Here is a 12,956-nt window from a genome sequence, read left to right as displayed (position 1 = left end):
TAAGGATGTCTGAGTGGGCCTAAGCTATTAGTCAGACATCCCCCTGAAGACTCTTGGGCTGCCAGAGGGGATGTATGACTGCCAGCTTAGGCCCGTTTCCTTGGGAAGTGGGCCTAAGCCGGCAGGTGGACATCTCCCGAGGGGTCCCGGACTGTGAAAGGGCACAGGCTGGGCTGAGGGACCCCTCCCTGGGCCTCTAGTATAAATAAAAAACTAGGGAAGAAAAATATGAGTCTGTGGTGTTTGAATCGAGATCCTCTTGCCTCAGCCCCTTCCAGCTCAACAAGACCAACTGCACCTCTGACTCGTACAGCCAGAACACAGGGCTGCCTCTTGTCCCAACTCCCAGTGGAAATAATTGAGGAATTCTCAACTTACTTGAAATTGCCGTTCCTCAGCTTCATAATATCCTTAAACAGCAATTAAAAAGATTTTTGAAAAGGCATATCCATTATCGAGTCAATGCCAAAATCAACATGGCTATCTCACTGTACCAACTTGTACAACTTAGTCATAGTATTGCTTTCTTCTCTTCCTCTGGCTCTTAGGTCGATGGTTATCACTAAAGGTCTGATTGCACTTAATGTTACAGTGCATTCTATACCCTCAATTCCCAGCAGCCCATTTCCTCCTCATCACATTTAAGTCATATGTATGGGATAACAGAGCAGCTGTAATTTGGGATTCTGTGTGTCTTTTTTAAATTTATTATTATTATTTATTTCAGAGAGGAAGGGAGAGGGAGAGAGAGAAACATTAATGCTGAGAATAATTGGATCAGCTGCCTCTTGCATGCCTCCTACTGGGGATCAAGCCCACAACCTAGGCATGTGCCCTTGACCGGAATTGAACCCGGGACCCTTCAGTCTGCAGGCTGATGCTCTATCCACTGAGCCAAACCAGCTAGGGTCGAGTGTGTTTCTGAGAGGAGCATGTATGAAGAACCAGCTCTGGTGGCATCAAGAACTGTGAGAAGGAGCAGCAGGAGGAGCCTGTGGGGAGCAGGTCTAGTTTGGGGAGAGACATTTGAAGCAGAGTCTGTGAAAGTTTCTAGTCAACTTTTTTTTTTAGGCTGAGTCTCTCACAGAAGGAAGGAGACTGCAGAGATTGAGGGTGGCATGTAGCAGGAGAAGAAGGAATGAGCTGTGGGGAACGTGTTCACGTTTAACTATCTGCTCATCATTCAGGAAATGTTTACTGTATATCTCCAATGTCCTGGGCTGTCCTCCTGACATTCCTGTCATGAAAGGACATGTAGCACCTGGCATAAGACTGTGCCTCCTCAGCCTTTCTCCCCGGGTCCTGACCCTCCTTCCTCATCCCTTCCACTCTGTCACATAAGGATCAGAGCAGCCGATTCAGGAGTTCTCAATAATACACTAAACTGTAGATTTTCTTTGCCACAAGGAGCATCAGCAATCAAATAATCTGGTGATTGTCTCCAAGGGAACTACCCACTTAGCTGTCCCTCAATCAATTCCCTCTCCCCAGTTCCTCTACAGAAACCCCAAAGCATTGTGGACATCCTTTGAAACCCTTGATATAGTCCACCTCTTACAGGACCCCACATAATTCCTAGGAAGTAGGAATCTCTTAGAGGGATCCTTAACCCTTTGCACTCGCTTACTTTTTTCTCGATTCCTTTATTCTACTCGGGATTTAATTTTTTAAATACCCCAGATTTTACAAAGCACGGCAGTAGAATAAAAAACTGGAGTTTCTTTTCATACAAACTTATTTATTTGGATTTTTTTATATTTCAAATTATTGATACATTCAAAGAGTAATTTTAATCTCAACATCCAAGTGCAAAAGGTTAAAACTCCTGAGGTTATTGATGGAGGTGTGTCACCTTCTTCTAACGCTTCTTGGACCCTGACCTTGTGGGATGGCCTCTCCTGTTAACCTTGACCCTTTTGGGACAGACATTAGCCTTCCCTCCCTGCCCAACAACTTACTGTCAGGCTCTCCACTTCCTGTGGACATAGATGGCAGAGACACCAATCACCAGCAGCACCTTGAGGCCTAGGAGGACAGCTATGAGGAATTGAGTAGATAGTACTGGGCCTACAAATCCCAGGACAGGAGGAACCATTAGAGGAAACCACTCCCAGGGTCCTCCACTTTATCTGATGCTACTTGTGCCCATCAATACTCTGAAATAGCTTTTGAATGCTGATCTGGTCTCAGGCTCAAGGCAGAAATCAGAGTAATGGGGTTCATCCTCAATCAAAGTCTACTTAGCTTGCCAGGGTTGTCTTTCTTGAGGGAAGGGATGGGTGGAATGTGTATTCAAGAACAGATAAGTGCGGCACCTGATGAACTGACTTGGTCTTTACACCCAACGGGGCAGGTAGTATTATCCTCATTCTGATGAGAAAGCTGAGGCTCAGAGAATTTATGGAGAGTCACAGATTAATGGGATTCAAACCTAGAAAAAAATACATCACTGTTGTCCCATAGGATGCCCCTAAGATCTTGTCTTTTGAATGAGGACAAGTCCAACCTTTCAGTGTTAAAGGAACAAATGTCAACAGAGCATTTAAGTGGAGTGAGGACAGATTTCAGTGAGAGATTTGCAGTGCTGCTCTGCTTGGCACCATGGACAGGGCTGGGTCACCCCAAGTTCTCAGGAGTTGAGGGAGAGCTCATGAGACCTGCTTTCTGGAAAACATCCTGTGATTCAAGGAAAGGGGTCACATGCTTGGGAGGAGCTTAAAAACCATTCAACCCACCTTGACCCCAATGTCAATGTCAGCTGAATCTTTCAATTGGACACAGAAAGTTGGACCTGGGAAAGCACACTTTTGTATTCTTTGCAGTTTTACAATGAGCAATTTTTGTTTAAATAAAAAATTAAATGATTTACTATAATTAAAATAATACGGTAGGACTGAAGATCTCATCATTTTTCATCATGTGATGGAGAATGGAAATTCTCAGCTGAGAGGCTTACTGGGACTTTCCCTCAGTTGAAGAGAGCTTAATTGCAAAGTTTGCATCCCTTCCCAGAGGGCACCCTGTGTCAAAAGACTGGCTGGACTGGGAGTATAAAGACACAGCCTAGCCTGTCCTTTTTTATTAAAAAAGGACAAGAAATAATGAGTTTAGAGCTACCACTAGCCACACATGACTATTCACATTTAATTAATGAAATAAAAGTTGAAATTCAATTACATTTCAAGTGCCCAGTAACCCCATGGAGAAGTTAGCGACTGTCATACTGTTCAGCACAGATTGTCAGACAAGTCATTCAATGGAAGGGAAAAGTTATCAGAGTTCACTACACACCCCTCTTTCTAGGTAGGTACACGTTTTCAGGTTCTTGAATTTCTGGTTCTTCATTATGGCTGGAAATTTGGAATTCTTCTATGGCCTATTCATTTGTTTAACAAATTGTCATGTGCATTCCACTGACAAAAATAAAATGGAGATGAGGTTTCCTCACCTCACCGACCTTCCATTTTAGTGTGAAAATCTCACATTTGCCAAAACTTTGAAATTCATAAGGGACATGCACCTTTAGTCATAGGAGGTGGTAGGGCCTGCCCTCCCCTGCCATTTCCAGGGTTTAAACACCCTCTTCCCCCCCACCCCTCACACACTGGGCCAGACACATTTTGGGCATTCGGCTGGCCATAGAACTGGTTCTGGAATCAGTGTCTTTCTAATCCAGTCCCTTCTGAGAAAAGATAGCTTATTACAAGAATGTGTCATTAAAACATAGCCAGGAGCTGCCTCTGCTGTCTCAACAGGGGCCTCACCCAAGCTCTCAGCAGCCAGCTCCTCCAGACCGGGGCGCATCCCTATGGCATGTCAGGTGGCTGCTGTCTCCCTTTGGCCACCTGCAGGTAGCCCTCAGCAGCAGGTGCTTCAGCATCCATGGTGCCTGTCTGGTTTTGTTCTTACCTTTGGCAACAAATTGAGTTCAAGAAAACAGGCAGACTAGAAAGTCAGCTCCTGATCCATCAGCGCTTCTTGAGACGGGCTCCCTCGTCTCTGCCTTTCCTTCCACCCTTGTCCCCGCCTCTCCTTCCACCCCTGTCCCCTGGCTGCATCTTCATGTTGTGGTACGGATTCTTCATGGATGTGGATGGCCGTCACCAGCGGGATTCTGTGCCAGACACAGTGCCCAGCATGGGAGTCCAGGGGTGACGTAAGTTCCTGTCCCACCACCCCCTTGGTGGGTGTAAGCGGGGGGCTGCAGAATGAGACCCCCTTTGCTCTGGAGAGTGAGTCTGGGGACACGTCATTTGCAGATGGCCAGGAACTTGGGGCAGTTCCAGTGATGTCTGGCGATGCAGGTGATCCTAAGAGGGCAGGATTGCATCGTGCTACCAGCCTCCTCTGAGGTTTCTTGGCATCACAAGGCTCCCAAGTCCGACCTGGCTACCCTCCAACCCACGCCTGCCTACCTCTGGTTGCTTGCCCTTCACATGCTCTCTCCATCAGCCCTGCCTTCCATTCTGCTCCCTGCAGGTCCTCTCACCCTTGCTCCCTGGGAAGCAGAAGGCACTAGGTGCCTGGACTCTCCTGCTACCCATGTGACCTTGATCAAGTCACTTCCTTCTGAGCTTTTACCTCCTGTGTGTGATGTGCAGGTGAGGGGATAGTTAATGAACGACTCTCTCCACACACTGGAGGGTGAGGCAGCTCTGCATGCTGGGATGGGTACTTGGGGCGATGTGGCTGAAGCTTGGGAGCAATTTCCAATCACCTAGGGTCTCAGGGTCTATATGTGAGGCACCTGAACTTTAGGAAAGCCAATGAAAAGGAGAAATGCGGCTCCCTGTTCAACGGTTCAGTGTAATGAGCTTTTATTCTGAGCCTGCTATGCACCAGGATTTAGGAAGGTGTTGGCTTGGAATCAGATCCAGTTCTGGAATGATCCCCTCAGTCCCTGGCCATGTGACCGTGGGCAAGGCCCCTGTTACTTCTTAGCCTCAGGGTGCTCTCTGTCCAGTGGGGCGGGGGGAGGGCTTGGGCTAAATGGACTAAGGTCCCTGTGTCCCGACACTTCATGATTCAGGATCTTTAACATCTTGCAGAAAACTCTAAATGAGTACGTTTGCTATCTCAAAGGGGCCGCCCCTCAGTCATTCACATGGGGACCTCTCCTAGGATGAGGGACATTCTGAGACCACCCAGCTCTGCTCACAGGCTTCAGTGACAGTGTGAGTTGGTCCCTGGATCACATACGGGATTTCTGGACAGACCCACAGTGACCTCTCAGCCTCTGGGCATCTCCTCCCACCAGGGCTGGCAGACTAAACAATGAATCTGTGCCTCTTAGGAATTCTTCTCATGGGATGTTTCTGAAGATGAAATAAAGAAACCCATCCTCCCTCTCCTTGCCCTGGATGGATGTTTTCCCATTGGAGGGAAGAGAATGAAGCTTCCCTGATCATGAATCACATCATGACTATAAGCACCCACCACCTGACTCTTAGTTGTTGCTCAAAGAATGGAAGTTGTTCTTACTAACTGTTGTCACACATGAGGGACAAAGGATCCCCCTGTACTCCCCACTCACGATGAGCTGAGTGCCTGCTCCAGACTTGAACTCCATGCCAATGCTTCTTTTCTGGAACTTCACACAGTAGTAGGTCCCTGTGTCTGCTGGGGTGATGTTACTGATGCAGAGGGAAAAGTCCAAGTTGAATATCCTCATGGTGCTGCAACCCTTGTTACTCGGGGGAAGTGGCCTCCTATGGGACTGTAGATTAATTCCCGGCCTGCCCCTGTCCCTCTGTGTGGGCCCCACAGGGAACAGGGAGGTTACGGTGCAGCTCAGAGTGGCCGTCTCTCCTGCTGCAACCAAAACTGACTTCTGAGGTTGAATCACCCACAGTTTCTCACTTGTGCCTTCTGGAGGGAAGCACAGAGCAGTTGTTTATTCACCCTATGGGAGCCTGTGGGCTTGGTCAGTATTTATCAGCAACAGTTTTCATCTACCAAGGGCACACCCTGAGTGAGTCTTGAGCCCAGCACTTTTCATATGTCATACATGTAACCCTCACAAGGAGCCTGTAATGTGAGACTATTACAAATGAGGAAGCGGAGGCCCAGAGAGGTTCAGTGGTGTGGCAGAGAGTGGGTTTGAGACCTGGGCCCTCTCTGGAAGTGTCATGGTTCCCCAAATATTCCTGGCTGTCCACTTTCTGGCCTCATGAGGCATCCCACTTCTGGTGCTTTCCATTGGGCGGGACCCTGACACGTCCTTAGACCACTAATTTGTGAGCAGAGACAATGGCTGTGTTTTGTGGGATATGCACTTACTAGTAACTGCAAGAACCTCTATGCACAGACTTCTGCTTCCACAGAAATGCACGTGTCATGATGGGGTCAACTTCATCAGCCTGGGTACTTGAGTGACAGTGATGTGCAAATTCATACACACAGAAAGGAGAATAGAGGTTACCAGGTACAGGAGAGGGAAGGGAAAATGCAGAATTATTATTTAAAAAGATATTTTTATTGATTTCAGAGTGGAAGGGAGAGGGAGAGAGAGAGAGATAAAAACATCATTGATCAGCTGCTTCCTGCACACTCCTCACTGGGCATTGAGCCTGCAACCCAGGCATGTGCCCTTGACTGGAATTGAACCTGGGACCTTTCAGTCCATAAGCTGATGTTCTATTCACTGAGTCAAACCAGCTAGGGTCTATTGTGTATTTCTTAGCTTTTCCTCAGGGAGAAATTCTGTGGGTCACCTTTGCAGAGTGTGAGCTGGTGAAACCCACCCACTTACACTATCTGCAACCACACATGCCTCTGAGGAGGCCACGTGCTGTGATAGGGCAGGTTTTCTGGTACCAAGAACATCATAGTTTGGGCTTTATGTCTGCAGAAGATTGGGGTCAGGGAAGCTGAATAGCCGAGACAAAAATAGGACAAATAGGAAGGAGAAGAGGAGGGACTAGAGGAGGCAGAGAAAAGAAGGACCAGAGTTGAGAGGAGCAGGGAATGGCAGCAACTCTGCCACCTGTGCATCTGTAATTCTCATATTTACATCTGTGACCATGGCCTTTCCCCTGAACTCTGGACTTGTGTGTCCAACTTTCTACTTGACCGGGTCCTTGGGTAGAATGAACATCTCACAGTTAACATCTCCAAACTGAACTCCTGAATCCCCCACAGCTCTCTATATCTCACCTGAGGTACCATTATTCCTTCAGGTGCTCAGGTCCCAAACCCTTGCAGTCTTTCCCACTCAAATCCTATGCATCAGAAATAGTATCTCCTGCCCTTCCTCATGCACCCAAATCTGATCATAACCCTCTGTCTCTACTTGCTGCCGTCCTGTTGCAAGGCACTCTTCCTTGTTTGCATGTGTGCAACGACCTCTTACGTGCTCTAGTTGCTTCCTTCTGTATCCTGTTGTAGTCTATTCTCAACCAAATGCTAGAATAATTTGAAACTCATGCCAGGCCATGTCCTTTCTTTCTTCAAAACCCTACAATGACAACATTCCCCTCAAAGTAATAGCCTAAATCTTTGAACACAGCAAGAAGCTTCTAGTCTCAGGGGCTTTGCACGTGCTATTTCCCATCAGAAGGTTCTGTATGATAAGCACATGGCTCACTCCTGACTTCTTTTAATCTTTGCTGAAACTTCCCCTTCTCAGGGATGCCCACCCAGACGACACTTTTAGAAATACATCTCAATTCACAGACTCCCTGAAAGCTCCTATTCAACAATACTTTAATTTTCCCTTTAACACTTACCACTTTCTAATAGTCTATATTATTTTCTTACTTATTGTGTCCATTGTTTACTGTCATTTTCCTACTAGGATAGAAGCTCCATGGGGACAGCTTCTTTGTCTCTTTTATTCCTATAATGGTTCCTGCACATAGTAGGTATCCAGTAAGTATATTGATGATGTATGAACTGTTCAGTGCAACACCTCCCTAGGGCCCTGAAGTCTCTTTTAAGTGGGTAATTCTGTGGAAATTATGTCAGAACCTGAGTTTCCCATGTAGATGACTTGGGAAAGAAAAAGCAAATTGAGCATATGCAGAAAGCAGAAGAGCCCAGGAGAAGAAAACCACAAACTACTTCACACCCAGTGACAGAAGCAGCAGAAATCTCATGGGTTGGATGTGGGGCCACAGGCATTTGAGAAGAGTCATAGTTAAATCCATGGGTCACAGTTCAAATCACAGCTCTACCATTTACCACGGAATGACCTTGAACCTCTCTGTACTTCCACCTTCTTATCTGTAAGGTAGGGATGACAAGAGGATCTACTTTGGATAAAGTTATCATTTGAGATAACAGCTATAGGCTTTTCCAGAGTCTCTACACATGGTGAGTGTTCAAGAAATTAGAAAGTTATAACTCAGTAGATTTCCTGAGGCCTTGAGTTTTCAACTGCTATTAGAGAATACAGATATGGACACAGGTATATTTATACATATGGAGCAGCATTCTCTGTATCTTTCATTCTATTGTTTCCTCCTCATCCTGACCGAGCATGGAAGAGACTTCTGAGGTTGAATCACCCACAGTTTTTCACTTGTGCCTCCAAGTGAGAAACTGTGGGTTTCTCACTTGGAGGCACAAGTGAGACAGGAATGAACGGAATTCTACTTATTTTCCCCACCCATCCCCCCACACTTCCCCTTTGGCAACTAATTCCTTCTCTGTACATGTGTGTTTGCTTCTCTTTTGTTTTTTGAGATTCCACAATGCAAATCATATGGCCTTTGTCTTTCTCTTTCTGACTCATTTCACTTAGGTAATAGCATCTATGTCCATCTGTGTTGTTGCAAGTTGCAAGATTTTATTCTTTTTTATCGATAAATGATATTTCATTGCATATCTGCACCACACCTTTTTAATCCATTTATTTATTTTAAATATATTTTTTATTGATTTTTTACAGAGAGGAAGAGAGACGGATAGAGAGTTAGAAACATCGATGAGAGAGAGACATTGATCAGCTGCCTCTTGCACACCCCCTACTGGGGATGTGCCCGCAACCAAGGTACATGCCCTTGACCGGAATTGAACCTGGGACCCTTGAGTCCGAAGGCCGACGCTCTATCCACTGAGCCAAACCGGTTTCGGCTTAATCCATTTATTTATTGATGGAAAGTTTTACTCATTTTACCAAGAGAGAAGCTTACTTTTCTTAAGAGTTTGGTGGAAGATATGGGGTGAGTTTGGAGAAGTACAAAGGAGGAAGGGTGTCTGAAGAAAGAGAGAACTAAACATCTGTACATGTGCATTTCATGTGGACTAAAAAGGATTAAAGAGAACAAAAAGGAAAGGCTTTTCTAAAATTTCGTGTGTGTGTGTGTGTGTGTGTGTGTGTGTGTGTATGCACTCCCTCACACCAACTATACCCCCTCCCCCCCTCACATAGATACATGCATCACAACTATATATAGAAGTTGTGACACAAGTTGTTTTGAGGATTAATGAAATTATAACACTCAGTAAAATATCTGGTACATTAGAACCATGCAACATATAATTATCAAAAGTTTGCTTGTACAAACAGCAGAATTTGAACTCTGTCTCTGAGTGTTGTGATGGTTAATAACAATTTTTCAGTTTACTTCTCTGGGTTTTCTGCTTATAAACTTTGCTGGGCAGCTGAGCAGAATAATATGGTTAAGAAAATGAGCTCTGGAAGCTCGTGGCCCAGACTTGAATCTTGGCTGCTCTACTGAACTAGATGATGATACAGGCAAGTTACTCTCTCTGTCTCGGAATCCCCATCTGCAAGTTCAGAATAATAGTCACAGCTCTCACAGAGGGACATTTAAGTGTGACATGAGTTAATACAAAGTTGTTGCTATTGTAGTTTGAAGCACCGTTTAAAAATATTTTTATTGACTTCAGAGAGACAGGGAGAGGGAGAGATAGAAACATCAGTGATGAGAGAAAATCATTGATCGGCTGCCTCCTGCATGCCCCACGCTGGGGATCTAGCCCACAGCTCGAACATGTGCCCTGACTTGGAATTGAACCATGATCTCCTGGTTCATAAGTCAACATTCAACTTCTGAGATACCCCAGCCAGGCAAGCAACATCTGTTTTATTGTGTCTGGGAACAGGTGCAGGCGATGATCCCACAGAGAAACCACTCAGATCCCTGACTTCATGCGCTCAGGTGAAGCCCTGTCGTTGGCCTTCTGTGCAGCCCTGGGTGACACACCCATGTTTCCCTGGAGGCCCTGAAATTTCAGGGGCAAAAAGAAGTCCAGGGGCAGGGAGGGAATGTTCTACCCCAAGGAGTGCTCACCTTGGAGGCCCAGCAGTAGAGTCAGCAGCAGGCAAGGAGGAGGGCGGGGCCAGGAAGCAGGGACAGGCATCCTGGAGGCCTGAGTGGCCTGCAGTGTTCAGTGTGTGCCTGGAGACCCAGACTCTGCTCTGTGAGAGGAGTGAGGCCCCAACTCTGTGACATAAGAGGAAGCACCTAGGAAGGGGTGACAAGGCTGTGACATAGTAGCCATCCTCTACATTCTAAACAGTTCCTGCTTCTAGATTGTGAAATGTTCACAGTCAGGACAGCAACCACCGGGTGAGCAGTTACTCATCTTAGTTCTCAGAGGGACTTGGACATGCCTCCAGGGAGTAGTGCTATCCCCTTCCCCCATCCACCCGCCTGGGGCCTCTGCTCTCCACTGGCCCCTCAGCCCATCTGAGGTCTTCCTGGCGATGCCCCACTTGGGTGCCCAGGACAAGAAGGGTGTGTGGTGTGGGCTGTGGGCCAAACTTCCCAGCCCAGGATCCTAGGATGTTGCTGGCTTATGAGCTACTCAGCTGGAGGAAGGAAGAGGGCTCACCAGAGCCTGGTCAGTGTTGAGATGGAACCAGATCCTCTTCTGAAAGACCTTCTATTCCATCCATTTACTGATGGAACTGGAAACATTCTACCCAAACGCACAGAGTGGTGTGGACTTCAGAACTGATATTCGCCTCCTTGCAACAAAAGACATAAATTTCCTCAAATCTTCCCAGAAAGAACATCTATTATATGACCACATTTATATACCCAGGGGTTTATTTCAGGGAAACACAACTTATGTCCACATCAAACGCTGTGAGCAAAATAAATCCTAAGAGTCAGAAATCAAGAAGAGTACATTATGTGTAAAATAACCCGTTAGCAGAGCTGAAAATGGTTGCCTCTGGGAGGCGGAAAATAGTGGGAGGTGAGGTTGACCCCAGTTTTCATACGTCAAACTTGTAGAACTATTTTCCTCTTCAAACACCTATATTTGTAACCCTGATGAAGGTAAGATCTAACTCCAGATCATTAATGTTGTCCGTGTTGCAAATAAGAAGACTGCCCACACTGGTGGCAGTAGTAAGTGTTTCATAGGCCTGGTGGGTATGAGTGAAATAGTAATGGTAACTTTTAAAGATTTCATGAATGAGGAAGTGATAAAGATAGCTCTAATTAGAGATGCATAAACAATTTTAGGGAAAAGCATGTAATACTGTGAATTTAAAGTTTAAATAGTAGACCTAAATAGAGGCATATCATGTCCATGAATGGGGAAACTCAATATTAAAAAGATATCACTTTGCTTGAATTAATATATATATTTTCAATGTAATAAAATAATAATTTCAATATGATTTTTCATGAAACATGACAAAGTCATTCTATAATGCATTTGGTCCTGAATCTCACACCATTTTGAACAACAAAAAGTGTTGGGAAGATTTCCCCGAAAGACGTATAAACACTAATCATAAAGCTGTCCTAACCAAGACAGGCTGGTTCTGAGAAAGATAGGCAAGTAGCTCAAAGCAACAGAGAGCTCATGAATAGAACCAGGTATTTATGGAAAGTTGACATATGTTAAAGGTGGCAGTGCAATCACTGAGTGCTGGGTAATTTATCCTTGTGGAGGAAAAAGTCCTCACCACCTACAACACACACACACACACACACACACACACACACACATATGCACGCGCAATATACCCAGATCAAAGGCAGACATTGAAAGCAAAACTGGATCAAAGTGGAGAACAGCTTGTGGTAGAACCAAAGCTTCCAGAGGAAACCAGCACTGCTGATTGTGGACCACGCAGAGGAACAAAAGGGGCTCCCTATGTGCCAAGGAAGAAAACGCTGTATAAGAATGTTTGTCCCAAAGTTGCACTAGCTAATCAGTAGATAGAGCTTCCGCACCATCTTGAGAAGAATCTGTAAATCATAGCACGTCTTACAATAAAACACTGTAGAGCGTGGGAAATTAGTAAAATGGAGTTACATATGTCAACATTATTAAAACACACAGAACTGCCGAAACCGGTTTGGCTCAGTGGATAGAGCATCGGCCTTCGGACTCAAGGGTCCCAGGTTCGATTCTGGTCAAGGGCATGTACCTTGGTTGCAGGCACATCCCCAGTAGGGGGTGTGCAAGAGGCAGCTGATCTATGTTTCTCTCTCATCGATGTTTCTAACTATATCCCTCTCTCTTCCTCTCTGTAAAATATCAATAAAATATATTTAAAACACACAGAACTGTGTTAAACATACAAATAAAATTCCAGAATGTTTTATACAGAAAAATACATTTTAACAAAATTTAAAAGAGGCAAAGTAATATTAAATAGTGCTTCAAGATTTACACAGATGTTGTAAAAATGTAAAACCATGAATCAAAATACTGAATTTCAAAGTTTTTTTCCCCCCAGGAGAAACAGAGACATAATGGCAATATGTTAATGTTTTGCAAAGAGAGATGGTAGGTCCATGGATACCATTATATTCTTTATAAATTTCAAAATAGAAAATGTTTATTCAACAGTGATTTCAAATATCTACGTGTTAAAATAAATTTATACTGGCAGAAGCTCTGGGTAAAAGTGAAATCTGCTCCGAATAGTGAGGGTTGTTCAGGGAGGTAAAACCCGGTCTCTTCTTGTTCCTGGTTCTGGTTTGGGTGGAGGCAGGGCCAGTGTGAAGCTCGATGCATCA

General features: G+C 45.2%; 1 pseudogene; it reads right to left on the bottom strand.

The window, feature by feature from the left end:
• Nucleotides 1–1,960: 1,960 nt before the first annotated feature.
• On the bottom strand, nucleotides 1,961–10,356 carry LOC129150879 (signal-regulatory protein beta-1-like; annotated as a pseudogene).
• Nucleotides 10,357–12,956: the final 2,600 nt, after the last annotated feature.

Source organism: Eptesicus fuscus, chromosome 12, assembly GCF_027574615.1.
Source record: "Eptesicus fuscus isolate TK198812 chromosome 12, DD_ASM_mEF_20220401, whole genome shotgun sequence".
Classification (NCBI taxonomy): domain Eukaryota; kingdom Metazoa; phylum Chordata; class Mammalia; order Chiroptera; family Vespertilionidae; genus Eptesicus; species Eptesicus fuscus.
Note: the sequence above shows the minus strand (reverse complement) of the source record. Positions and strands in the feature narration are given on the sequence as shown.